We start from the raw sequence: 26828 nt of genomic DNA, 5'->3' as shown, positions 1-26828 counted from the left end.
GTGAGGTCTAACCAGAGCAGAGTAAAGTGATACCATAACTTCATATGATCTGGACACTATTTGGTTGTTATTTGCCAGAGTTAGAGACAAGGAACACAGGAAGGACCGCTGGCCTGATCTTGGACCACAGTGAAGGCATGATTGGGAAGTTCTTCTGGACACAGCACAGAGCTGGATGCAGGAAAGATTTCCTGCGTGGGAAATCTGAGAGTGAGACAATGAAGAAAGTATTCGTATTTAGTACTTATGACTTATTTGCTGCATTTACCTACTGCTTTGGAACAGTTCCTTGGAAATGATTTGCAACATAAAGCATCCAATGTAATAGCACAACCTTATAAAAGAGTTGTGACCAGAATTGAATAGCAATTTTCAAGCCCTGGATTACTGTCAATTGTCAAGAGATGGCTGGAATACCAAGTTGGATGAGTTGGGATAACTCCGCTGGTATAAATGATTTGTTTTAATTCAGGACTAAGGTCAATGGAGATATTGCAGCATACAGAGAACTGTAGAATAACAATTACAGCGTTGCTGAAATACACTTAATGCAGCGTTGCCACATGCTGTATTGAATGCCCATTGTCATCCAGATCGTGCTGATGTGATACTCAGATCCTAAATAAGAAACGTTTGTTATGTAATGCTATTGATGGCATAAGATATGGCACAAGATATGGATGGGATACTAAGGAAGGCAGAGCATTTCATCAGGAGAAGTCTTGCTCTTCTACATGACCTTATTTAATAGACGCATACATCTTTCATCTCCTGGATGCCTTTTGGGAATTTTAAAAAGCGCCAGTAGACAGCAAGAAAGCCAGAATGATTCATCCTCTTGCAGCAATGGGAATGATACAAAAGAAAAGTCTGTGGCCACAAAGAGGAGGATGCAACAGCGGCCACAGCACGTGTTGAAGAGTGTGGGCAGAGAAAGTTCTCCTTGCCAAAGAGAAGGAATTGCTGTTGACTAGGAGGTGTGGAGGGTGGAAATAAAACTCCAGGCAAAACCAGGCTGCTTTTTCCTTCTCTCTTTCTGAGCTTCAAGTTAATTAGCAGGGCTGCCTGCCCTGCTAATTAACAGCCCCCAGTTGTGATGACAAGCCAGATGGTATTAGTCAGAATAGCCAAGAAAGCCTCCATTTTCCGAGGCAGTATACCTCTCTGGATACCAGTCATATCCTCCTTATGAAATTCCAGAGGCTTCTTGTTGAAAACAGAATGCTGGACAAAGTAGACTTTGGGCAGTTCCACCCAGAGGATGCCTATGTTCGTCTCCAGGGCTTTGACCCTTTCTCCTCCTTGGGCCCATGTTGGCTGATGTACCCCTGGCTAGCTAGGTTTTTCCAACCAACCTGGGGCAGCTTCCCAGTTGTGGAGAATGGGATAATCTCACTCACTATGGGGAAAAATTTGCAACTGTCTTCCAAGGAGGATACAATTTTTAATTGTATTCTCCTTTAATCCTGAAGGGCTATGGCTCAGTGGTAGAGCATCTGCTTGGCATGCAGAAGGTCCCAGGTTCAATCCCCGGCATCTTCAGTTAAAGGGACTAGGCAAGTAGGTGATGTGAAAGACCTCTCTGCCTGAGACCCTGGAGAGCCGCTGCCTGTCTGAGTAGACAATACTGACTTTGATGGACTGAGGGTCTGATTCACTATAAGGCAGCTTCATGTGTTCATGTGTGTTCATGGTTCTCTTTGGTTAGTTTAGCAAACATCAAAAGTCTAAAACAGCGGTACCCACTCCCTGGCTCACGGGGAGTCACAATCACACCCACCATCAACCAAAAGAGCCACATCTACTTCCATCCCTGGCATGAGGACTACCCCTCAGGAAGCCTCACACCCTCCCTGTTCCTCAGGTGATGAACGTTTCAAGGTGGGAACATCTGCTAATCAGAAGCCCCACCAGGCAAGAACCTTGCCAACTTTCTTGAAACATGGGACACATGCGATATTGGGGAATGGTGTTCAGAAGAGCCACGGGTGGCATGTCAAGGAACCGCATGTGGCTTCTGAGCCAATGAGTATCACCGATCTAAAAGGAGGAAACAGGAGACCACGAACATTACAGTCCCCAACATAACTTTCCTTGGAGTATTTTAGCATCTACCTCACCAAGCGAAAAACAATAAATTTAAGGTGAGTTTTGTTTGTTTGTTCATACATTCTAACCATAGCTCGCTTGCAGTTGACCTCTTGCTTTGTCCAAGTAAAGTTCAGTCCAGGTTATGCAAATCTTGCCTCATCTATAAACAGCAAAACAGAACTTCTTTTTAGTGTGCTTTGATGTGAGATCCTAAACGGCCTGTTGGTGGTTGGCAAATGACTCCCATCCCTTCCTTGCACAGCAATAAGGACAGTCCTCTGCCTTGAGTGAAACCAGTTCAGCTGTAAACTATCACCTTTCTGGCTTGCAAACTAGTAACGCAACTACCGATTCAGCACCTGGGCAACTTTTGGGAGGGCTAATTCCACACGATAATTCATGGCCGCAGTGAGAGGCTGTAATCCTAAATCCATAATTGCTATTCTGTTCTTTTTCATCACTCAGAGGGCCTTATTCATGCAGTGGCTTTATTTTTAGTCCTCCTTTCTTGCTGAGATTTCAAGGCGGATAACAGAAGTGGTGGTGGGAATCAATGCAATAAAGAACAACATTATAAGACATACCACAAATTATTTATGAAAATTAGAAAACAACACAGTAAAAACAAGATATACAGTAAACAATGCCACAAATTATAACAGCATTCGCTTGACAAAAATGCCTTCCTGAGCAATTCCTTGGAGCACTCTGGGAGAGTCTTCTTTAGCTGCTCTGCCTAGGGTGGCCAACCTCCAGGTACTAGCTGGAGATCTCCTGCTATTACAACTGATCTCCAGCCGATCGAGATCAGTTCCCCTGGAGAAAATGGCTGTGGTGGCAATTGGACTCTATGGCATTGAAGTCCCTCCCCTCCCCAAACCCCACCCTTTTCAGGCTCCACCCCAAAAACCGGTTGCAAAGAGGTACCGGGCAACCCTAGCTCTGCCAGAGGATGTAGTGATGGTTGTGGGCAAAGATGGCTTTAAACCTCCACACTCAGAGGAAGTACACCTCTGAATCACAGTACCAGGAGGCAACATCAGGGGAAGGCCTCAGCTTCTATGCCCTGTTGTTGGATCTCCAGAGGAACTGGTTAGCCACTGTGTGAGACAGGATGCTGGACTAGATGGACCACTAGTCTAATCCCAAAGGGCTCTCCTTATGTCAAATTTTGGCACCCATGGCTTATCGGGACAGGGGTGTGTGTGTAGACCTGGGTGGCCTTTCACGGGTTCTGAGACTCCCCACCTCCACATGAAGCTCCCTTATAGTGAATCAGACCCTTGGTCCATCAAAGTCAGTACTGTCTACTCAGACCTGCAGCGGCTCAGGCAGAGGTCTTTCCCATTACCTACTTGCCTAGTTGACTGCATATTTTATGTACCTTCTGTAACAACTGTAATATTACTTATGCCATTAAAGGTTTTTCATTCATTCATTCATTCATACTTGCCTAGTCCCTTTAACTGGAGATGCCAGGGATTGAACCTGGGACCTCCTGCATGCCAAGCAGAGGCTCTACAAGCCGAGCCACAGCCCCTCCCCTAAATAGATTTAACAGAGAGGGGCATACTCTTGACCTAGATCTAGCCCATGGATTGCATAGGAATGCCCTACTCGGAGGCCCACAATACCCCTCTTTGTCTTTCCCGGCGTTGGAGCAACAGGCATTCGCGGCTGAGCATCTGCTGTCAATCACCAGGAAACACCGACCGCAATCCCAACCGTGGGCGTCATCCTCCCCGGGCTCATCAAGCCCCGCCCCTCCTGGGCCGCCGTCCAATGGGAGCAGCCTCTTTCCCCTTGCCTGCGTGCGGGAGGCCTGCGGATTGGCGGAGGGTTGGCCCTGCGGCCGCCAGAGCTTCAAGAACAACAAAGCCCTGCCCGGGGAGGCTTGTGCTATAAATAGGGACGCCGAGCAAGGATGGGACGTGTGCGTGGATCCCTCCAAAGGGGGGGGGGGGGAAGAAACATTGGCAATTCGCTGGGGCGCCACGAGACCTGCTTTCCAGCTGGGCCATTTATGCCTGGGAGGTTTTGCCACTCTCTAGATGCGCGTTTCCCCTATCCGAATAACTTTGCATGGGGTTAATTCACAGTGGGTAGCCGTGTTAGTCTGTCTGCAGTGGTAGAAAAGAGCAAGAGTCCAGTTGCACCTTAAAGACTAACAAAAATATTTTCTGGCAGGGTGTGAGCTTTCGTGAGCCACAGCTCACTTCTTCAGATACAGCTAGAATGTGAGTCCATCCGTCTTTAAGTAGAGGAGAGTGAATTCAGACAAGCACTAATATGTAAATGTTAACAGTATGTCAATGTGAATAGCAGGCGTGATGGGATTAGGTGTGGTCTGCAGAAGAGTCTGTGATGTCCAGGGGAGAGAGGGGTGTGGAGAAATCAGCGTTGGTAATGAGCCATGAATGCATGGGGGTTTATTGTTGAGTATTGAGAATTCGGGTGGGGAAAATGTACATCTAGAGTGTCAAATCCCAGGCAAAACTTTCCGTGCAAAAATGGTCCACGCCTGCTAGCAGGGCGCCTGGTATTGCCGGGCGGTCGCGCCCTTGCAAAGGTTGCGAGCTCGAAACGGTGCCTGCGGTGCAAAGGGAGGGGCGTCCAAAGCCAGACCGGTGACCCAATTGTAGAGACCCATGGAGTTTCTGTTGGCTCGAGCATACGGGGAGCCATTAGGCTTGGAAAGCGCGTGCACCCAACTTTCCTTTCTCCCTTAGAAGCTGCTTGATCCATTGATCTTGAGCAGCGTAAATCTAATGTTTGAGGGATAAAAAGGTCTGAAACAAATCTTGCCACTGACAATGTGGCCTTGGGGACCCTGTCACTTAATAAAAAAGGCATTATGTCGGACACAGAGGCATTAGATTTATATGTTAAAAGGGGAGAGATATAACGTGATCGGAGTTCTTCATAAAAGCGGCATTCCAAGAGGGCAGGAGCTAATGAATCGATAGAGCCAGAAGAGCAAGGACAGGTCCTGTCTGGGTATGGTATGTGCAAAATGCATGCAACCGACTTTCTGTTTGCTGCCCCGGGGCCGGCAGGCGCCAGGAGGGAGCTTTCCTTGGCGGGAGTGCCCACCCACGCACCCCCTTCCCACCGCGTTTGCTCCAGTATCCGCATACCGGGGTAGCAAAACTAAAAGGGAACGGGCGCCTTTGGCTCTGGGGTGGCTTTTGTGAGCCCGTGTGAATGCCGCTAACGCGGGAAGAGAGCGGCAGGGGGTCTTTGGAAAGCACAGCTGAACATTTTGCAAGCCGGCATGGCAACTTGCTTGCAAACCGAGATGCTTGCAAGCTGCATTGCAAAGGGGCCCTGCCCTGCCCTCTAATCCCTTATCTATACTCGGTATTAATTTTACATTAGGTACTGATTTAATAATGTTGGATAAGAACAGGTTAATTAAAATAATATTGGGATTAGTTCCGTTAGCAAAAGTTTATGCAATTTATGTTTAGATGGGAGAGGGGGAAGTCGTATATTGTTAAATTAGTGATATTACTTGTTTTTTTTTATTACTACTATTATTTTTACCATTGGATATTGTTTCCATGTTGCTATGTTAAATGAAAAATAAAATAAAAAACATATTTAATAAGCAAAGGGGCCCTGCCCTTTTACTCATGGGTGGGTCCCACTGGTCCCAACGCGAGCCTCCAGCGAGCGGGTCCAGGGTCGCAAACCGTGGCGGAGGAAAGCGGGCCCCCTTAAAGATTAGGCAATAAGTTAAAAAATAAAAAATGAATAAAAAAATGCAATGGTCGCCTTAGAGTTGGGGGTGGGGAGGCCCCCTTTGTCTCCTGGCAACCAATATTGTCAGACCCAATCCGCCGCTGATTGCAAACCCCGCCTAACTTGCAGGATGCGGGTGCGAAGAGACTCTTTTCCCCCTTTCCAACGAGGCTGTGATCCTCCTCCTCCCCCACCCCATTGCTTGGGCGGATCGACGGCTGCCGTCGGAGGGCGGAGCGGGCGGGGTCTGCGGAGGGTCGCCCGCCCCCCAGATGCAAGCCCCGGCCTCTGCGCTCCGCCCTCCGCCGGGCTCCTCCCCGTCTTGTTCCCGTGCGCCTCGGTGGGCGGCTGGGTCGCGAGCGGAGCTGGACGGGGCGGACGAGCTGCGGGGACGCAGCCATGTAAGTGCGGGCTGGGCTGGGCTTTGCTGGGGCGGGTTGGGTTGGGTTGGGCTGGGCTGGGGCGGGGGGCGGCCTTGGAGCCCTCTTCCTTCTCAGACTCCCCCACCCACCCACCCACCCACCCTTCCTGGACGGCTTGGCGTGGGAGAGGCGCCAAGTCGTCTTCCTCTGGCTTCCCTCTGGGCTGGGGGAAGCGGCCAGGCGGTCCAGCCCAGCGCTCCCTTTGCACGCTCTCCTCCCTCGGTGGGGAAGGGTTGCCCTTCGCTAGTTCTCCGCCGTCCGCTCTTTCCCCCTGAAGCTGGGGCTCTTTCCCCCTAAAGTTGGGACTGATCGGCGTGAGGTCCGCCTCCTAGTTCAACTTGGATTCCCGCAGCAAGACGGTACAGGGGACCGTCCCACCCACCCACACACCCACCCACATTTTCTTGCTTCAGGCCCCTGGGATAGTAAATTCTCACTATGGCCGTTTATAGAAAAGGGCAAGAGTCCAGTAGCACGTGAAAGACTAACAAAAATATTTTCTTGTAGGGTATGAGTGCCACATCTGAAGAAGTGACCTGTGGCTCACGAAAGCTCATACCCTACCAGGAAATATTTTTGTTAGTGTTTAAGGTGCTACTGGACTCTTGCCCTTTTCTACTACTGCAGACAGACTAACACGGCTACCCACTGTGAATTATGGCCATTTATGCATAGGAGGTTTTGCCTTGGATTTGCCGCTCTCTAGATGCACATTTCCCCCATCCGAATTCTCAAAACTCTGCATGGGGGGCTTAGTGTTGCGTTTTGAGAACCTGGGTGAGAAAAATATGCATCTAAAGAGTGGCAAATCCAAGGCAAAACCTCCCATGCATAAAAGTTGTATGTCTTATTTTTTACTTCATTGCTACCCTGCTTTTCTTCCCACTGGGGACCCGAAGTGGCGTACGTTGTTCTCCTTGCCTCCATTTTATCCTCACAACAGCCCTGTGATGTAGGTTAGGTTGAGAGGAAGAGAGCGATTGGCCCAGGGCTACCTACCCAGTTTCCATGACGGAGTGGGGATTCGAACCTGGGCCTCCTAGATCTTGGTCTGACGCTCTGACCGCTGCAGCCGCTCTGGCTTTCAAGCTATGACTGTCTTAAGAAAACTTCACATTACTAGTTCAGCTAGTAACTAGTGGATGGCCTCTGTATTTCTCCTGATTAGATTTGAGCTTTGCAGAGTTGCATTTCGCTCTGTCTGTCTTGTATGCCAGGGGCCCCTCTTGGCTGAGCTAAGTGAGTACATGTTTTCCCCAAACCGTATACATACAATGTAAGCAGAGTGAAGATCTATCTGCTTGGTGCATCTAAGAAGCGGAGTTTTAGCCACAGGGGTTTCTGCTGAAATAAAATTTTGCTAGCCTGTAACATGTTGAGCAGGGACTAATGTTTGCTTTTGCTGGAATAGACGGATAGGGCGACGCTTCTTATAGTTCTTCCTTTTCCATGTTCTTTTATTTAACAATACCCTCCAAGATGGATTTATAGTGGGGTCTTGCTCCTTACGTTTAAAACCCTTAAAAAAAAAGTTTTCTGCTACCAAAATTCTTCTCTTCCTCTCCCCCAGAATGCCTTCTCTTTGAATCACCATTGTGTGTGTATGGAGAGCTGTTGTTAAAGGGCTGTAGCTAAGAATCGGGAACCTTCATGATTCTCGCCTCTGCTGTGAACTCAAGCAAGCAATGTTCTTCCGGTTTCAGATTCCCTTTCTGCAATATGGGAATGATTGTAGTGGCCTGCCTTACAGGGCTGTTGCAAAGGTTGCAATATACATGCAGTGTTTGGGACACTGAAAGGACCAGTCAGTTACTAAGTCTTTTCAGGGCAAGCGCTGTGGCCCTCTTCCCCTCCTCCCCCGCCTTGCTTTCCTATAAAACCTTTTTGCCTCAAACTTTTTAACAAGCCAACTGCAATTTGCTTCCTCCATCACAGTCTGGCTGTGGGTTCTTCTTTCCCTCTCCTACTGTGAATAGCACTCTGTGCATGTTCAGAGACTCTCCCCTTATTGCTTCATGTGCGACTGGACTAAGTTGTGGGTTCTGGAGCTAAGCCGGAGCCCAACTGATTCTTCCAAAGGGGGTGTCTGTGATAGTCCTCCTTCCCTTTCAGCTATATGAGAAATGGGTGACCAAAATGCTCAGATTGAGGAATTGTGGTTGTGCAGGAAGGGAAGTTATTTGGAGATCTGGGTGAAGAGAGTCAGTGGCGCTTCAGTGGGGTGCAAAAGAGGTGAGGGCGTCCAGAAGGTGTGTGAGCCCCTGGTACAGAGGATTTGTTTCCTTTAATATCCTCCCTCCTGAGCCGTCTGGTGTCGTGGGCAGAGTCCACGTTGGTAATACCAGGTAATCTTGGTTTTTCCATTTCATGGCTGAGTAGCCGGCCATCCTCTGCGAAGGCCTGATTAGATTTCCAGCTCCGGCAAGGGCTGTCTCTTTGCCAGTTGGCGGTGATTTGCCTGCCGCCTGCCCGTGTTGCATTATTTGTGTAATTTGCAGTGTGGGTTTCACAGCCTGAATGTTTTCCTGAGGTTAGCAGGGTGTAATTTCCAAATGAAAGGGTTCTGCTCTCCCTGCCACTTGCCCTTCCCGCCACCGTGTGCTCATGGGGAGACTGATGCTCAAGATTGCTTTTTTTTTTCCCCGTTTCCTTTTTTGCTTGCATTTTGGCAGCGTGGGAGAAAGTGACGGGGAGCAAGCAGCTAACTGGAGCCTAAAGGGGAACGTAACCTCCCCTGGTCTGTCTTCTTATTTACAGTTGGAGATGCTTGTGGCTAGGGTTGCCAACCTCCAGGTACTAAGCCAATAGAAAGTCACACCTCTATACTAATGAAGATACAACCCAAAAATCAGTATAGGAAAAGGGGACCACGCTTACAAAATTAACTCCAAGGGAAAAGGTGCAGCGCATCCATGTGGTTTGTTTACTTTTAATTGGCAGCCTCGGAGACTGCTTTCCATTTTTAAAGGAACACACCCTAAGAACGGATGCTTCTGCCTAGAAGTTTTTTCTCTGCCTTTGCTTCCAAACCAAAATACTGTTTTGAGAAGCATCCTCACCATGGCATTGCCTAATTGTCCACTTTCCATGTTCTCCCTGTACTTGGCGTTCCCTTTCTCAAACTTGATTTTACTACCATCTTTTCTGAAAACTCAGTCCAGCCACCATCTGGACAGGAAAATGTGCATTTTTAAGGTCTTCCCCACATCGGTTCCTTCCCTCAGTCAGTTGTAGCTGCCATTCTTTGAGGCCTTTTAATTGCTGATTTTAAAAAAACACACCTCAGAAAGTCTTTCCATGGCATCGTGGAGGTGAAAGCAGGGGGAACTCATGAACACATGAAGCTGCCTTATACTGAATCAGACCCTCAGTCCATTAAAGTCAGTATTATCTACTCAGACCGGTAGCGGCTCTCCAGGGCCTGAGGCGGAGGTCTTTCACATCACCTACTTGCCTGCTCCCTTTAATTGGAGATGCCAGGGATTGAACCTGGGACCTTCTGCATGCCAAGCAGATGCTCTACCACTGAGCCACAGCCCCCGATTCTTCTGCCTGGGCCTGCCTGCTTCCCCTTGGCAGCTGGTGGAAGAAAGGGTGCAGAAAACTCACCTGTGGCTGAAGGTAATACTGTCATAGCATTACCTTCATAGAATTCATCAGTTGGAAACTTATTGTTTGTGATTGATGAATTCTGTGAAAGTAATGCTATGAATATGATGAATTTAAATAATTGATCATGATCAATTACTTAAAATAAAGAGCTTGCCTCTACCTAATTGTCTTGCAGTCATTTGGCGATCTCTTTGGATGTACCTAGCTAAGCTAAATTTCTCTGAGATGACTTTGACAATGAATGCAGAACAGAGAATCCTAACTGAGTGGGAGCATCTACTGCTTCGAGTGTATCTCATGTATTTCCATTGCAGACATTTGTATCCTTGTTACAGTTTTGTCTGTGTTCACAGGAATGGAATGAAGGGCCAGGTTGCGGGTACCTTCGTATTGTTCTTACACTCTTTAATCAAGATAAATCTCCCCACAAGAAAGATTGTGTTTAATTGTCAGGCCAAGGTATTCCCTCGGTTCAGTTCCACTTTCTAGAGAGGAAGAAGCCACGATTGGCTAAGGCAGCCTGGGAAGGGGTGTGGAGGGTGGGGACATTTATGTTTGTAACATTCTCAGGAGCAAGCGAAAGAGAGACCCCAGTGCGAAAGTGCTGGGATAAAACTGATCAGTAAGTTGATTTCTATTTGTCTAGGGCTGGGTTGAGGCAAAGGGTTCTTTTCCCACCGCAGGGGTTAACCTAGTACCTTTGATGTGCTGTTGCCAGTTGTTGTGAATGGTTGCTGTGCTTATTTTGAATACTTTTTATGCTTTGCATAGCAATGAGAGGACTGTCCTCATGTTTCATGCCTCTTTGACCTCAGTATTTACATACATGGACACACATACTTCCCTCCCCCTCAGTGGGGTAGCTGTTTTAGTAAGGTTTATTGAATAAAGCAAGACTTAGGGTTTCACCGCATGTCTGTTGCTGCAACACCAAAAAGGAGTCTTCTGGCACCTTAAAGATCGGCTGCTTTATTGTGAGTCAAGCTTGATGAGGGGAGGGAACCCATGAGATGCCTGAAAGGCTTTGTGCTGAAATGTTGAGAGTTGTACTTCCTGTCTTTAATTGTCTTTTAATGATTGTTTACAATCCTCCTCTGCTGTGTATATAATTCTGCTGACTGAGGTTTCACTTCATGCATCTGCTGAAGTGGGCTCTAACCGATGACAGCTGATTCTGTAAGAAGATGCCCCAAGACTCCATAATGTTCAGGAATGGGCAGAGACACGCCTCCTCAGTCTAACCTCATGCATCTGCATTTATTTATATCAAGCTTTTCTCCCCAGTTGGGATTCAAAGTGGCTTAGAACGTTATTCTCCCCTCCTCCACTTTCTCACAACAACCCTGTGAGATAGGCCTGGCTGTGAGTTTGCCATGGTCAGCCAATGAACTTCCATGGTAGAAGTGGGGATTTGAACCTGGATCTCCCAGAATCCTTGTCCAACGCTCCAGGAATTAAACTGTATTATACTTTATTAAAGTTATACAGTAGGAGAAGGATGATGGGTTTACAGCTGGAGAAGAGAGAGATCCAGGTGTGAGTGGCTGGGTACACATGCCAAAAAAATTGTAAAGAACTACCTGGTCTTTCAGATATGCATCATGGATCCTCATCCTGGTGTCCCTACTTTCAGAGGTCAGGTGGGTGGTGGGCAGTGAGAACGTCTTTTTGGTGGTGGCTCCCCATTATAGAATGCCTTTCCCAGAAAGATTCATGGAGTGCCTGCAGGTTCTCCTAAATTAAGACCCTTTTATTCTCTAACACTTTTTGGAAGAGATTGATCCATCAGCAGGTTTAAAGATATTTATCAGATCTCTTTCTGACTCTGTTTACTTCAATTTTGTTTTTATTTCATGTTTGTTTCATGATTTTATTTTGTTTTATCTAGCTAGGTTTAACTGTACACCACTTTTGCAGGTTTTTAAAAAATAAAAAGCAACTTAGATCTTTAAAAGATAAAAAAAACAGTTGCACAGATGTGTGCTGCATGGGACAAGGAACACTTTCCTATCTCCCCCCCCCCCGGCATTAAATACTGATGTAACCTGTCCTCTGTTACTGTTACAAAACAAAGCGAAAAGAAATTCTGATGGGATGTTTGCTCAGCCTTTTCCTGCATGTTCAAAGTGTGCGCGCACACACACTGGTTCACAGCCAAAAATGCATTCTGTTTCCCACCCTGGTTCAGGTGGGGTGACTGAACCATGTTGGTGAGTTTACTAAACTTGTCAATTCATTGCAAGTTCCTGTGACTTCATGCATCTCTGTCCACCCTTTCTTTTTTTGTGTGTCATATTGATATAGAACACAGATTTATAACTGGGACGGGTTGCTGTCATCCGCAGAGGCTGTTTTTTTTAGTGTGTGGTCTTTAAGTAGACCCACCATCAGGTTGCTTATGACTCTGCAGGTTTCTTATGACTCTCTGATGAAACATGGAGTAAGTCGATTTCTTTTTAAAAATTTATACCCTGCTTTTCTCTCCAACCGGGACCTGAAGTGGCTTATTCTCTTCTCCTCTGTTATCCTCAAAACGACAGCCCTGTGAAGTTGGTGAGGCTGAGAGTGTGTCGGCCTCATGGTCACCCAGCAAGCTTCCATGGCAGAATGGGGATTTGAACCCAGTTCTTCCAGGTCCTAGTCCGACTCTCCAACCTTTGCACTATGTCGGCTCCTTGTCATAGTTTGAATGGCAACATTGACTTCTATCAAGCGTCCACAAACTCTCAGGTTCGGAATAATTTCTTGGCCCTTGTAGGTGTAACCTGGGGAAAGATGCCTGTGCGTGTTTTCAAAATCAGGGCTGCATACCCTTCTGCAGTGGGACTAATCTTCCTAGTAGGTCCATGAATCATTCCAACGTCTCTCTTCTAAAGATAGAGGAATGGCATAATTCTAGGCTTCCTTTAAACAAAATAACCAATGGGTGCAGCGAACCTAGATTGCTGTTCCTTACTAAATAATGTCTGACAGCCTAATTGTCTTTAAATTACTGGATTGGTTCAACTCTTGGAGTTTAATGCGTTCCCTGGGGCATGCCTGACTTTAAGTGGCATGGCTGACCTTAAAGTATCCTAGGTGGCTGCCTAGGGCAGCGCATCTCTGGGGGGAGAAAGGGCTGGCAGGCTTATTCTCATTGCTGCATTAGATGGAATGGCTTTTTCTGTTCAGGGAGCTACTCTGCTGATACTTGGAAACAGCAGTGAGAGATGTCTGATGGTACAGGCAGATAAGGAGGGATCAGGAAAGAGGTAAGCAGTTTTGGAATGGCCCAGGCTAGCCCGATCTTGTCAGATGTCAGAAGCTAAGAAGGGTGGGCCCTAGTCAGTACTAGGATGGGAGACCACCAAGGAAGTCCAGGATCATTACGCAAAGGTAGACAATGGCACATGAACACATGAAGCTGCCATATACTGAATCAGACCCCTGGTCCATCAAAGTCAGTATTGTCTACTCAGACCAGCAGCACCTCTCCAAGGTCTCAGCAGGGGTCTTTCACATCACCTACTTGCCTAGTCCCTTTAACTGGAGATGCCGGGGATTGAACCTGGGACCTGCATGCCAAGCAGATGCTCTACCACTGAGCCACAGCCCCTCTGAACGTCTGTTGCTTTGAAAACACTGCTGGGGCTCCATAAGTCGTCTGCAACTTGACGACACTTTCTTCCACCACCACCAGGAAGTTGATGGTTTTGGGAGGAGTCCAGCTGGCCTGTTGTGGAGTAGGGTGCCTTTTAAATATTTTCACCAGAGTGCCAATATATCAAGGGTAAGGCCTTCTCTGTTAAGTGATTCAGAAGCACTTGAACTAAAAATATTCAGGTAATGAATTGGCCTGCCTGATGAGGATGGGTTCCCACACTTTTGGCCTTTCACGGGATGTGTAAAGTAGGATTGTTGAGGAGGTCACGTTCAAAATAGGAAATAGGGTTGCAGAGAGCCAGCTTGATGTAGTGGTTAAGAGTGGTGATTTGGAGCGGTGATTCCCCACTCCTCCACATGAGTGGCGGAGGCTAATCTGGTGAACTGGATCTCCCCACTCCTACACAAGAAGCCAACTGGGTAACCTTGGGCTAGTCACAGCTCTCTCAGCCCCACCTACCTCACAGGGTGTCTGTCGTGGGAGGGGGAGGTAAGGTGATTGTAAGCCGGTTTGCTTCTTCCTTAAGTGGTAGAGAAAGTGGGCATATAAAAAACCAACTCTTCTCTCTTCTTAACGCCTGTGAAATTTTAGGCAGTTTTCAGGGTTAGGGCATTTCTCTTTTTCTTTCCTTTCCTCTTTGTCATATGAACAGCAGATTAGTAAACAGCACAGGAATTCAGTGCTGCGGGCTGAGTGTTTTACAGCAACTTCTGAAGCGGTTGGAGATTTTCTGCATGGTGTTTTGCAACTGCACCAATATTTTTTTTTTTCCGGCTGTGCCTGTGTTTGTGAGGAGGACCCAAGGAGTTGGATTCTTTTCTTTTTTTGGTTATCTAGATCTCCAGCGCGATCTCTTATACCCTCCCATTAAACGGTTTCCGTTAAAGCAGTGCCAAAGGGCTTCTTTGGGGCTGGGTTTAAGATACCATGATAGTGGTTTTTATAAATGGTAGTTTGAGCAAATTTTGGCATCGAACCAGGATTTCACGCTAGGGTTTGTAGCTGGTTTTGTACATAGCAGTTTGCATTAATTGTGGGTTGTGGAGGCATCCGAGTTTCCGAGCTGATTGTGTTCCACCACCCCTTGGAGAGAGACCTGGTCTTAGATAAAATCCTCCCTGTGGTATAGGAATGGGGGGGAACTGAGAGGTGAGGATTACTTACATCCGGTAAACTATCCTGATTATTTTTGTTTTGCACAAAGCATGGCTTTGTACAGATTGCTGATTACTGTTATTTACTGGCAAAGAAGAAGCCTGCGCTACCGGGAGACTCTCAGAATGATCTTCCGGCAGTGTCTATTTTAAGGTGAGAACCACCTGTCAAGCACAAGCTGGGTGAGGACTTTGTCCACTCACCTGAAACGTGGGATGGGAGCCACATTGGGGCACAGTGCTCAGCACAGCTACAAGTGGCATGTCAAAGAGTCACACGTGGCTCCCAAGTCACTGAGTGAGTATCGCTGGCCTACTCTTCCTTGCAGTTAAACATACACTGGGCACGATCCCAATTTGCTTACTGTGCTTACCCATTTCCCTCTCTCATCCCCATCATGTCTGCTCATGCACCCCAGAAGTGACCATGGCAAGAAATCCCTGTGTGGTCAAGATGGGAATCAGTGGCTCAAGAAAGTACATCTCTAGGGCATACAGGAACAGGATACATCATGTTTCCCAGATCCATTCTGAGGGTTACTGTTATCAGTCAGCCATAACCTATCTGCTTCCGGTGTAGCACGCTGTGTTAGGTCCACTCGTCAGCTGAAATCAAAATGCTAAAAATAGACTGACATCTGTGTGTTGCAGTCTTATGTACGCTGACTCAGAAGTAAGCCCCAGTGAGTTCAGTGGGACTTCTTTCCTGTTAAATGCACTTGGGAATTGCAGTTTTCTTGTTGCCTGGGAATGCATTCTTAGAGATAACCCGTTAGAATTTCAAGTGCATCATGACAAAAAAGATTTTGCACGTTGGTGCAACCTGTTCTGGAATCTGGATTGTAGGCAGATGCTGATCGTTCCGAGTTGTGCTTATTTCTTCCCCTGGAATTCTGGCTCTTGGGAGGAGGGTGTCGCTTGGCTTTCACAAGTGGCAGCTGTGGCTGGATTTTCTCAAGCTCCTTCTGGTGCCTGGAGAGACAGGCTTCTTGGGGAGAGGCAGTTGCTGCTCTTAGCGAGGAAAGGGGGTTGAACGAACGTGCACGCAGCAAAAGGCAAAGAAAGAAAGTTCTCTGGAAATCCTCTGCAACTGAATTGCTTTCCCCAAAGTGACCAAGTGTGGGAATACTCATCTGAGGCCTAGTGCCATTGAACCTCTGTTCTGCCCCTGCATATTTGGGAACTTTTGCAAATTCTTTTCTTTTGCTTTTTTTTTGGGGGGGGGTATTGTTCCATGACATGTCCCCAGGCACATGACTTCCTTCTCTGCCTGCAGTTTGGACATCTGCCGTCCAGAAGAAGTATGAGGATATTAAAAACCACTTCCTGTCGCAGGGCAGCAGCTGCCGCCGCTTCTCGATTGTATTTCATTTTATCTAAATGTCTGTAAAAAGCACTTTTCCCGTTTTGGGTTTTAAGCGTTATTTCTCCCTCTGCTTTCTCATGTCTTGGTGGGTGTAGCCAGAGCGAGATTCGACCATTCTTTGGTGTCCTGGGTGAAATCTCTCAGGCGCTGTGTGGGTGTGATCATGGCTGTCCTTGGATCTATGGGGATTTGGTGGTTAGTAATTGGGGGCGCTTCAGGTTAGAAAGCCGGGGGCCTTTGTGACCTGGTGAGTGTTCTCGCCCACTGAATGCTTAAGGCGTAAGTGAAGATAATAGGATGAGAGTTGGGGTATGTAAAATGCTTGAAGGCGATGCTCGCATTCTCTGAGCCTCTTAGATTCTGAGTCTAGATTTTTTCCTTACTTGGGGCCAGGACTTGTGGTGTTGGTAGCCCCTTTTCTCTCACAGAGCTGTTTGTACTTTGTTTTACAAAACAAAGTTGCATTTAGATAACCCGGATAATTTGTCCTATATAAATAGAGTTGCCAACCTCCAGGTACTAGCTGGAGATCTCCTGCTAGTACAACTGATCTCCAGCTGATAGAGATCAGTTCACCTGGAGGAAATGGCAGCTTTGGCAATTGGACTCTATGGCATTGAAGTCCCTCCCCTCCCAACCCCCCCCCCCTCAGGCTCTGCCCCCAAAACCTCCCGTCGGTGGCAAAGAGGGACCTGGCAACCCTATATATAAATTGTGCAGATCCAACCACATTAGGGTAACATTAACGATTATAGATAGGGGTGTGGCTAAATAGTAGGGTGTCTGGTTTTCATGTGGAAAGTCTCAGGCTTAGCTCCCAGCATCAGGAGTAGATGATGTGAGGTTTCTACCTGAGATCCTGGAGAGCCGCTGCTAGTCAGTATATCTCTGTGGCTGTATGCATGACCTCATTTGGAGATAACATCAAAAGTCTAAATTTGAGGCCTCCCATGCATTTGAGGCCCAGGCCAAATGGCCATCTTGGCTGCTCCTGTGATGGGCACTGGTGCCTGTTGTGGTTACCCCCAGTTGGCCCCAAGTAAGCAGTGGGTTTAATTTGCTTCCAGAAAGGGCATGAAGACTCAGGGGCTGAGATCTTCCCAAGTAGCCCGTGGATGCCATCTGTCTTTCTTGTTATGCTGAGCCTCATGTCTGTAAACATGGCACAACCAAGTGCATTGTGCGTGGTGTAGAGGTTAAGGGCAGTGGTTTGGAGTGGTGGGCTCTGATCTGGAGAACCAGATTTGATTCCCCTCTCCTCCACATGAGTGGCGGAGGCTAATCTGGTGTACTGGGTTGGTTTCCCCACTCCTACACACGAAGCCAGCTGGGTGACCTTGGGCTAGTCACAGCTCTCTCAGCCCCACCTACCTCACAGGGTGTCTGTTGTGGGGAGGGGAAGGGAAGGTGATTGTAAGCCGGTTTGATTCTCCCTTAAGTGGTAGAGAAAGTCGGCATATAAAAACCAACTCTTCTTCTGTATCTTCCATGCACATATTTCCCCCCTTGGTCAGATGGAGGAAAGAGAAATAGAAGCACTGTAGAGAACTGATCGAGGCCCCCATGGAAACCCTTTTGCTCCTTGCATTCGCTGGTGTGTCTGCTGTGCGTTGATCATTGTGGAATTTTGTGTTGCGGCCCTTTGGAATGCTGGGAGAATCTCATTCATTGCAAACCCTGCATATCTCCCTACGTGATTGTCGGGGTGGGAAGTATTCCCTGCAGGACGGATGGAGGCGGAGGGCAATGTTGGAGGGTCAGGGTAGGCGGAGGCCTAAGATTATTCTTGGCTGAGGCAGCAGGGAACTTGTTTGGACATTGTAGCCCCTGAAATACTTTCCTCAAGGCCGGAGACAGCTGTTGGGGGGAGAACAAGGAAGAAAAAGAGGCCAAGTGGAAATATGGCAAAGGAAAAAAGGGACCCTGCGGTTCTGGAATGAAATCCCCTGGATATTCCTTCTTCTCCCACCCCCTCCCAGTTCATTTCAAACCATCCAGTTAAATTTGGACACTTTATTGGCCTAAAAAGGCAGACAAGCGTTGCTAGAGGCAGGCTGGACTCAGGGAACCACAGAGTGGCGGGGTCAAGCATCAGCATGCTCAGGCAGGTGCCACAATTGTACATTTGATCCACTCCAACCTGGCTTCTGATGGTTAATTTTTTTGGGGGGGGGGGGACAGGTGGGTGTCATGAGGAAATGGCAAGAGAAGACAGGCATCAGGTTTAAAAATTCTGTGTCCAGAATAGCTGAGTTCTGTTATCTGTATCAGCAGTGATGAAAATTTGCTTGTTTCTTTGTGTGACCGGGGGCATGATTAATTGTGCTGCTTTTAGCCATAGGACAAGGGAAGCGGTCAGGTGCAGATGTCCAAAATTCTGCCTTTTTGACCAGCTCAAAACACACCCACAGTACCATTTCTAAGAATTCGCTTGTCATTGAACACATGAAGCTGCCTTATACTGAATCAGACCCTTGGTCCATCAGAGTCAGTATTGTCTACTCAGCCCAGCAGCGGCTCTCCAGAGTCTCAGACTCAGGCAGAGGTCTTTCACATCACCTACTTGCCTAGTCCTTTTAACTGGAGATGCCGGGGATTGAACCTGGGTCTTCCTGCATGCCAAGCAGATGCTCTGCCACTGAGCCACGGCCCCTTTCCATCGCTCTCCAGGGTCTCAGGTAGAGGTCTTTCACATATCTACTTGCCTAGTCCCTTTAACTGGAGATGCCGTGGATTGAACCTGGGACCTTCTGCATGCTAAGCAGATGCTCTACCACTGAGCCACAGCCTCTACACTGTCTGCATGCTTCCAAGCAATTTTTTTTGCACCCATAAGAGTATTTTTTTTAAAAAAGGAAGGAAAGCTGAGGTTGCCTGCCCCCTGTGGTTGTTCAGGGCAGTGCAGTGCATGGTGGTTAAAGGCCCCTATCTCCCATTTCCAAGGCTGGGACTTGAATAAAGATAAAAGTCCTCTTTGTGGCTCATATTGATAAAAGGATTGCAGACTGCAGCTTAGTTTTACATCAGTGTATCCCACTTAAATATAACAGGTGTGCTGGAAAGCTTTCTTGTACGGCACCCAATATAATATTTCTTTCTTAAGCTTTGGATTTTCCACCGTCTTAGTCATAAACTTGGCTGGATGGTTGGTTGTGGTCTAGCGTAGCCTGGCATTTAAAGTCTTCTAAGTACCGCTGTTGCCGTTTCTGCTGGAAGACATCAGTTTTGCATCGAGCGCACGTGCTCTCCCATCCCCGCCCCGTGTGCTTCTCCCACATGATCGCTTTGCAGAGTCTCGGCTGTCTTCATCTCCAGACTTACTTAATTTGGAAGGCTGGATTGAGAGAGTTCCAGGAAGCTTGGAACGGCCTGTGCTGCTCCGCCTCAGGCCAGCCAGAGCAGAGGCGCCTCTGCAGAGTTAATGTTTATCCAGAGAAAGTGGGCTGTGGGCTTTGGGCCTCCAGAACAAGCCAGATGGGGGGTTCGTGGGGTTGCCAACCTCCAGGTGATGGCTGGAGATCTCCTGCTATCGCAACTGATCTCCAAGCCACAGATCAGTTCCCCTGGTGAAAGTGGCCTCTTTGGCAATTGGACTCTATGGCATTAAAGCCCCTTTCCTCTCCAAACCCTGCCCTCCTCAGGCTCCACCCCTAAAATCTCCAGGTATTTCCCAACCCAGAGCTGGCAACCCTAGGTGTGCACCATATCCACAGGGGGTGCAAGTGCTGCTGTGGTGGGGGTGTCTCTGCAGCTGAGAGGCACCCTTCAATCAGTAAGGAATTTCTGCGAGTAACAGGTTGTAACGTGGTGTAATGCTTAGTTTCAGACTAGGAGCTGGGAGAGCCACGTTCAAATTCCCACACCGCCATAGAAGATTGCTGAATGACCTTCAAGGAGGGGCTGTGATTCAGTGGTGGAGCCTCTGCTTGGCATGCAGAAGCTCCCAGGTTCAATCCCCGGCATCTCCAGTTTTAAAGGGACTAGGCAAATAGGTGATGTGAAAGACCCCTGCCTGAGACCCGGAGAGCCGCTGCCGGTCTGAGTAGACAATACTTTGATGGACCGAGGGTCTGATTCAGTATAAGGCAGCTTCATGTGTTCATGTGCCAGCCATGCATTCTCAGCCAAACCCTACCTCACAGGGATGTAGTGAGGAGAAAGTGGAGACGGGGGAAATATTGTAAGCTGCTTTGGGCCCAGTTGGGGAGAAAAGCAGGGCGTGAGCGAAGGAAATAAATAAACTGGTCCCTTCCTTTAGTGTTGTTTTCCTTGCCAATTCTCTGTTTCTCTGTCAATTGGGAGACACTTCCGTGTGTCCAGAGGGGCTGCTCCGTGCCTTTTTTAAAATTTAAGAAGAAGAAGGTTTTTATTTGCCAACTTTCTCTACCACTTAAGGGAGACTCAAACCAACTTACAATCACCTTCCCTTCCCCTCCCCACAACAGACACCCTGTGAGGTAGGTGGGGCTGAGAGAGAGTGACTAGCTCAAGGGCCCCCAGCTGGCTTTGTGTGGAGGAGTGGGGCAACAAATCCAGTTCACCAGATTAGCCTCTGCCGCTCCTGTGGAGGAGTGGGGAATCAAACCCGGTTCTCCAGATCAGAGTCCACTGCTCCAAACCACCGCTCTTAACCTCTACACCACGCTGGCTCTGTTGTTTTGCTGCTTGGAAAGATGTGACAGGGAAGGAAAGTCTTTCTGCATTAGTCTCTTGCATCAATCTGCTCTGTTGTGCAGGCTCTGGGGCCTGGTGTGGAATCTCGGGAAGTGTCAGATTGCTTGCGGGAGGGGGAGAAAAGATTCTAGCCCTCATTGTTATGGAAACATTCCACCAATGTTTACAAAAGGGTTCAGTATTCAATAAATGGCATTTGCATTCTGTGCAGTCTCAGTTACTCTTTTATAACTGCTGCCTGGTACATAACAATCTAGATCTCTTCTTCCTGAGAAATTACTGGTGGGAGGGGTAACTACCTTTCATCATTCTATGGCTAAGATATACTTCTTGATTTAAAAAACAAAAGCACATGTTGTCAGAAAGCCAGAGGTTTTTGTGTGTGTGTGTGTGTGTGTGTTTTAAACCCCTCAAATGCCACGATCTAGAATAAAATGTGTAAAAAAGAATATTTATGTAAACTGTGTATATTGTATTGATTTGCAAAAGTGAAAACTGATTTTTTTAGGATTTTAGAATTATGGGTTCTTTTTTTCTGCTTCACTCCGCGGGATGTCTTAAAATGCGTATTGTGGATCATGTAAAGCGCTGTATAAAACTTCCCTTTATAACCGTATCCAAATGCCGTGTTTTGATTCAGCACTTAGGTAAATACAATTTACAAATGTTATTGCTTTTGCTAGCGGTACAGGACTATAATTAGGGGATGCACACATTTGCTTAGCATAGTCCTTTAATTTGCCTGATGTGACTTTTTCTCATAGGTGGCACGACTGTTTAAGGTTAAATTGTCACCTGCTCTACAGTGGGATTTTAGCGCAAGCTGAGTCAGCATCTCCTGGCAGCTTGCATCCTCTCTTTCTGCTTCTTATGTTCTCTGCCCATATGAGATTGGAAGAAAAGTTTAGAGCGTAGTCCTTGTGTAAAGCTAGGGATAAATGAGGACAAAAAACATAATATTATTTGGTTTATTCAGCCTCCCCTTTCAGCAAAGTGAGTGGCTTCCAGTTGGTCAAGTAGGGAGTTGAAATGCAGTTGTGGGCAATTCTGCTTAGGATTGAACCTTTCTAAGACAATTGAAGCCGATGAGCGTAGAAAGGTCTAACTCTGTCTAGGATTGCAATAAGTATCTCTGTTCTTGAATCTCTCATAAATCTCCCAGGACTTGAAGAGAGCTGCTAATTGCATGGAAAGGCTGCAGGTTTGGCAGTGCCCACAGGCACCAGCTGCTATCGTATATAATTCAGGAACAGTGGGCATGCTGCTGCCGCCTCCTCCAGCAATCTGTTCAGCAGTTGCATCCAAAGAATTGTCAAGCCGCTCAGCTTCTTTGGTAAACTTTGCTTGTGTTTCTAAGAGAGCAAATAAGTTTGACGATAATCCCCCGCAGACAAGGGTGTGTGTAAGTGTGTGCATTGTGATACACTGGTCCAGATGTCCTTCGCTCCATTTTAAAGTATGTTGATACTGAAATTTCCCCCTCTCTGTTTGCACTTTCTCTGCCAGCCCTTTTGCCCATAGTTCCAAATAGCGCGTGTGCAGAAGGGAAGAAGCGAAGCAATTTGGAAGAGAGATGCAAAATCCCCCTCCCTCTCTTTTGTGCATACCAGTAAAGAAGCCAGTGTGCTCATTGGCTGAGAACAGTTTAGTACAAGGATGCTTTTAAATAAGCCAGGTAGCAGTCACTTGGAAGCTGCCCATGTCAAGTTTTGTGTATTTGTAGCTGGGGATTTGCTCCTATTGGCTCTTTTGCCGGGTCTGCACAGTAGCTGAATGAGGCCGGATCAAGGCAGTGGAGAGTAGGAGGGATTGTACCATTTCAGACTTGTTTCTGATTTTTCCTGTGAAAGGAGAAAACTAGGACAAATTGGATGTTCTAGACCCGTTTACCTCTGTTAACTAATATTTGCCAGGGATCTACGAGATTTAAATTTTTGTCTTTAGTAATATCTTTAAAGCTCTCTCATGCTTAGAATTAAGACCCCTTCACCCAGATATGCTACCTATTTTGTTCAAATGCTCGCATGTAGGGTGCACTCCAGGAGCCCCGTGGTGCAGAGTGGTAAGCTGCAGTATTGCAGTCCAAGCTCTGCTCACGACCTGAGTTCGATCCCAACGGAAGTTGGTTTCAGGTAGCCGGCTCAAAGTTGACTCAACCTTCCATCCTTCCAAGGTTGGTATAATGAGTACCCAGCTTGCTGGGGGTAAAGGGAAGATGACTGGGGAAGGAACTGGCAAACCACCCCGTAAACAAAGTCTGCCTAGAACATGTCGGGATGTGATGTCACCCCAAGGGTCAAAAATGACCCGGTGCTTGCATAGGGGACCTTTACTTTTACCTTTAGGGTGCACTCCACTCTTGCTTCAGGATTTTGTCAATTTGTTCAGCAGATTATGTGGATCAGCACTTAGTTGAGCATCCTTGGGAATAAAATGAGTTCTTGGTGTGATGCAGGGAAAGGCTGACTTTCTGCAACACTAAGAGCTAGGTTTCCTCACTTGCAACTTGTGGAATCCAGTAATGGGGGTCTGGTAAAGTGTGGGAGGTCCTGCACATAAGTAGTGGAGCTAGGAATCTGCCTTGTGATCTCCTCCTGGTCAACTCTAATCTCATTGGATGATACCCAAACCGCACTCATTTCTGGTTCTTAACCCTTGTGATTGCACCCCCCTGCGTAATCCAAATCAGCCAAGCTTGGGTTGCCCTCTCTTGGGCCTGGCAGCTTTGTTGTCACTGGGTGGGTCTGGGGCGAGAGTCTGCCTCAGTTTTGCATATGTCACTGTGGTGAAGTGGCCCAAGCCAGCTGTAGTTCCTGATTTATCACATGGATTCCATCTTTGACTGTGAACAGTCACAAAGGCACAAGGAGAAATAACGTAGGAGCTGACTGCGTTGCTGAGGGAACCACAGATGATGCTTTTGCTGGAATTGCCAGGTCACAGTGACTCATGGTAAAGCTGGGAAGGAGGTCTTGCGTCTTGGCCTCCCTGGTCTCAGTTTGGCTTCTCCAGCACTGCTGCGACAATCCAGGGGATTACTGAGACAGGGGGAAGGGATGCAATTGACAGTCGAACTGCTTTCCGTTTTCCTGCCTTGGCTGCCGGGAGAGCATCTGCTAGGGCCTGCAATTCAAGGGTTTCCACTGGGTGAGGATGGACAGGCTCAGTCAAAGAAATGCTGGGCTTATGTCGGAGTACGAATTCTCTGTTGAACATCCAGACTTGGCAAGCAGAAACTTAAGTCCAGTTCAGTAATAAACTGTCCCCGTTTCTGAGCCAAGTGGGTTGTTGTAGGTTGCCCCTTAAACAGGCCTAAACTTTGCTTGCTTTCTCTGCTTTTATGTATTTAGATTTTACTCCCTGCTTTTTTCTCCTGGGGTGGCTCAAAGCGGCTTAGAACATTGTTCTCCCTTCATTTTACCCTCGCAACAACCACCCTGTGGGGTGGGCGGAGAGGATGTGAGTAAGTCCAAGGTCACCCAGCAAGCTTCTGTGGCAGAGTGGAGATTCGAACCCGGGTCTCCCAGATTCTACTCTTAACTGCAACACCAAACTGGCAGGTAAAGCACCTAGTTGGCCACTGTGTGAACAGACTGCTGGACTTGATGGGCCTTGGTCTGATCCAGTAGGGCCTTTCTTATGTTCTTAAAGTTGGGCTTTGTGCATTTAACCCTGTTCATGTCCATACTCTTCCATCTGACTTTGTCTGCTGTTCCGATCTTCACGATTCTTAAATGCTACGCTTTACTAGTAATATATCCCTTCTAATACATATATTTACAAGGCACTCATAAAGCAAAGTACTTGTAAATTTATGTATTAGAAGGGATATATTACTAGTAAAGTAGCATTTAAGAACCGTGTTGTTTGTGGTCTGTGCTGCTGTTATATTTCTTTCAATTTTGCTTATTATTGTAACAACACTCTACTTTGTGTATACGTTCCGATCTTCACGACTGCCCTCTCTCTTTGGCCTTTTATGGATTGCCTGTTTCCGCTGGATCTTCTGCTCTCTGACTGCACAGTATTTGCAGTCGAATTCTCAAAACCCTATGCACAGGGGCTTTCTCCTCCCCCGAAGAAATTCCAGGAGAACCTCGTGATTAATTATGCATCCCCAGCGAAAATGCGGAGCTTCTGAAGCATGCATGAGTCCCTCCCCCCGAAAATGCTGCTTTGTAATTGGCTCGGTCCAAAATACCAGCAAGCCTAAGTGGATCATTGGTGGGTCAGTGGAACAGGATTAGGCTGACCATATGTACCATTTTGAGCGGGACAGTCCCGTTTTTATCATGTTTCCCGTCTTTTTAATTAAAATGTCAATTTTGTCCCGTTTTGCACCTCATTACACTTCCAACTTTTGTTTCCTTCAGTTCTGACATTTCTTTTGCTGCACACAGGCATGGCTGGGTAAATTCTCATAGAAAAAGTGCTCAGATCGGGTTGCACTAATATTACATAACCCCTGTCCCGTTTTTGCCATCCCAATGTCTCGTTTTTGTCTCAAGGAAATATGGTCAGCCTATACAGGATGGATCTTTGCCTTTCTGTGAGCGGTTTGGGAATAGAATCGGAGCTTCAAGGTTGGATGGTCCACATTATTTGGCCCCTTGCCCAAAGGTGAAAACCCTGTGCTCTCCATCTTTCAACCTCTGCAATCCAGACCACGGCAAGGGCAGGTGTGAAGATGCCCATGAAGCAATCACATCTGGACAGCTTTACTGAAAGGAGCCGCAAACCACACGCTGCAGCAGGAGTCTTAAAAGAAAAGAGAAAGAAGAGGAACCAAACAAACCTCCGTACAGGATTTACTAGCCAGGAGAAGGAGGAAAAATTCTTCCCTGGCCACGAACACGGCAATCAATCAGAGCAGGAACCTGGCCCATCCGCAGAGTCTTCCAAGAGGAAACTTGGCTACGCTGGCACCGGGTGTACTTTTTTTTGTGCCGCAGTATGTCAAACCTTCTCTGCGGTGTTGACTGGCGTGAAGGGATTTGATCCCAGGACAAGGACATAGTTGCCAGAGACCAAAGTAAGATTTTTTTTTCCCTGTCAGGAATTGCTCTCGGATTGGCAATGGCTGGTTGGGAGCCCACTGCTTGCATGTGTTATAAAAACAGAGGGACCTGCCTTATCGGAGCTTTCTCTTCCTCCAATTCCCAGTGTGGCTGCATCCTCCTGTCTCCTTCCCATGTGGGTGGGGAGGGGTGCGGGAAGGAGGTGCTTCCCCCTCCGTTTCCTGTCTCAATCACATGGGCTTCGGCTGGTTTCTATGACAAAAGCCAGAAGGGGGTGGGAGCTCCGGGAGCCGAGTGCCTTTAAGTCTTCAGTGTTTTCCCCCTGTCCACGAGAGTGGAACAAAGGAAACGCGACAAGCCGGACGCCTTTTCTCTCCCCTGCTTGCGCTGCCTGGGAATCTAGACATGTAAGTTCCTAGTGGCATCATGCGTGTCCGACCCGTGGAAGCTGGGGAGGGGTGGGTGGCAGTGGGCTATTGAGCGAACGGGATGGACTTGGCTTCCAAAGAGACTGATTTAAGGTGAAATCTCTCACTTTGTATTCAGCTTGCTTGTAATAGGGGGTGTGAAAGATGGTCTTCAGGTGGGCAGCTGTCAGGACTGGTTATCCGTAGTCTTTTGGGAGATGTTGAGTGGATTGGCTTTGTGAGTCTCCCAACTGGAACTGGGAGAGAAGCTTTGTTATCCTTCAGAGCGATGGTTTCTGACAGTAGTTGACCAGCTTTTCCCTCTTCGATAATATGTTTTCCTTTCCTTTGCTGTGTGTTGGGCAAGGGTGAAAGCATAGGTTTAGGGGTGTCCATGGGGAAAAAAGAATATTATCGTTAAAAGTCACTGTGCACACCAGTTGGATATTTTAAAATAACCGAACCACAGCAGCGTCCTGCATTCAACTGATATGTCGGTATGGTTTCTGTTTTCTTCAAAAGCGCGTTCTCGTTTTAAAAAAATAATCAGGTTGGTCGCATACTTCAGTGCCCTGATTTTAAGTGCCGCGGCAAAGAACGACACTTTAACTGTTTGTTTTATTTGTGTAAAAGATCTGGCGGTGGTCTCTAAGGCGGCTTACATGCAAAATAAAACCAATGCGAGAATAAAATGGGA

The 26828-nt window shown here is 47.4% G+C and overlaps 1 protein-coding gene across 1 annotated transcript in view; it reads left to right on the top strand.

Moving 5' to 3' along the window:
- LOC130489000 (RNA-binding Raly-like protein) overlaps nucleotides 1-26420 on the top strand; it is a 181250-nt gene extending 154830 nt beyond the window's left edge. The window contains exon 8 of the mRNA XM_056862704.1: nucleotides 26409-26420. The gene's annotated coding sequence lies outside the window, so the exon portion shown is untranslated. The remainder of the gene's footprint in view (nucleotides 1-26408) is intronic.
- The last annotated feature ends 408 nt before the right edge of the window (nucleotides 26421-26828 follow it).

Source organism: Euleptes europaea, chromosome 17 (assembly GCF_029931775.1).
Source record: "Euleptes europaea isolate rEulEur1 chromosome 17, rEulEur1.hap1, whole genome shotgun sequence".
Classification (NCBI taxonomy): Eukaryota; Metazoa; Chordata; class Lepidosauria; order Squamata; family Sphaerodactylidae; genus Euleptes; species Euleptes europaea.
The sequence above is the reverse complement of the archived record's forward strand: the minus strand, read 5'-3'. Positions and strand labels throughout refer to the sequence as shown.